We start from the raw sequence: 1,752 nt of genomic DNA, 5'->3' as shown, positions 1-1,752 counted from the left end.
GCTTTATGCAGCGTAATCATTTTAAAGTTCTTCCACGGAGAAGCATTTATCAGTTTCACTTTTTTTTTTTTTCATAATGTGGAATAGTATTCCACAATATGTATGTACCATACTTAGGAATTCCTAGCTCCTGTGGTGTACTCATGGTTTAGCATCAATTACCTATGACAATCAATTTAACAAATGGAAAACTTTTTAAAAAAGGTAATTACCTTTCTGAAAAGATGTAGGCAAAGGGAGAGAGAGAAAGAGGGTGAAGGAGGTGGGATGGGGAGACCGAGCTAGATAAGGAGGGAGGGAGGGAGGATGTAAAGACAAAAAAGAACATAAAGACAGACATATGGAGGCTCAGCAGCCAAGACTCAAAAAAAGACAGGGTATTAGTCAAATGAGAGATGAAAGTAGGAGGTTCCTTAGGAGGGAGGGAGGGTGGGAGAAATGGAGGGAGAGGGGGAGGGAGGGAGAGACAGAGAGAGAAAGAGAGAAATAAATAAATTAGGAAGCTCCTAAGCTCTTCCAACCATGGTTTAGGACTTATGTAAACCAAAAAGGTTTTATGAAATTTGAGAGTAAAGTTTGCTTTCAGTTTATGTTATAGTATTTTGGGGATATGAAAGGTGGTGGCGGGGTTCTGAAATAACTGAAAAAAGGGATATTAACAAATCATTCTTTAAGTGAATACGTGGTTTCTGATGGTGATTGCTATTTCTTCCTTTGGGTTATGTCTTTTACCAGCTGTGAGGTGGTCCAGTTTTGTGGGTGCACACTGGGAACAGCCAGCATTTCTTTGTTCCACTAAGGCACCTAGTTTGATGGACCAGTTCTTCCTTAACTATCTCTTTAAAGTCAGAATTCTGACCATCACTTAGCAGTTGTCAGCATATCTGTTCATTCTAGGGTAAGAAAAATGAGACGCAGGTGTGAAGGAGGCAACAAAACCCAGTTAACTTTTAAAAAATTGCCACAGAGTCAATTCTGACACGTCACTCCCTCCTCCCCATTCACCTATCACCTGTCTTCTCATAGTAGAACTGCACTCCATCGAGTTTTCAATTGCTGATTTTTGACAAGTACTTTTCCACATCTTTTGTTTGAGGCACTTTTGGGTGATAGAATGTTGCTAGACTGATGGTTTGTTCATAGAAAATATCTTTTTTCAGTAACACAAACAGTGACTATACAAGTGAAATTCTCCAGATGGAATATACAGAAATCAAGTTAACTGTATCTGTGGAAAGAGGAAACAGAGAATCGCAATAATCAGCAGCTAATTCCAGGCCAGGAGCTGACTATGGAATAGACTATCAATTGCACGTATGTAAGTTCATGTTCATGCTGAAGAAAATTCAGACAATTACAGTTTTTCGGTTTGTGGAAGTACTGCCATTATCCTGCTGAGAGAAAAAGCCCATGTTGGCCGGCTCTGGTTTTGCCTCTGCAAGTGACTGGTTAGCACATACAATTATGAAGAAGAGAAAAAAAAAGAAAAAAATTCAAACAAGTCCATGAAAGCCAAAATAGAACCTTGAGTCTATCTGACCTGAATATCAAGACCATCTTAAAAACAGATTTATTGCATTGAAAACTAATGACAGAAGATCTGATGAACTATGGGAGGACATCGAAAACATAATTCATGAAGAAAGCAAAAAGTCATTCAGAAGATAGGAAATAAAATATCACTGTGGATGTCAAAAAATTCTGAAATGTGTTCTTAACTGTACAGTACCTTAGGGAAATGGAAGAAATGAT

The 1,752-nt window shown here is 38.3% G+C and overlaps 1 pseudogene; it reads left to right on the top strand.

Moving 5' to 3' along the window:
- The first annotated feature begins 1,343 nt into the window (after nt 1-1,343).
- LOC115872875 lies at nt 1,344-1,464 on the top strand (annotated as a pseudogene).
- The last annotated feature ends 288 nt before the right edge of the window (nt 1,465-1,752 follow it).

Source organism: Echinops telfairi, unplaced genomic scaffold (assembly GCF_000313985.2).
Source record: "Echinops telfairi isolate 266 unplaced genomic scaffold, ASM31398v2 ScPeMD7_4;HRSCAF=17, whole genome shotgun sequence".
Lineage (NCBI taxonomy): Eukaryota > Metazoa > Chordata > Mammalia > Afrosoricida > Tenrecidae > Echinops > Echinops telfairi.
This window is presented reverse-complemented; position numbering and strand designations above follow the sequence as displayed.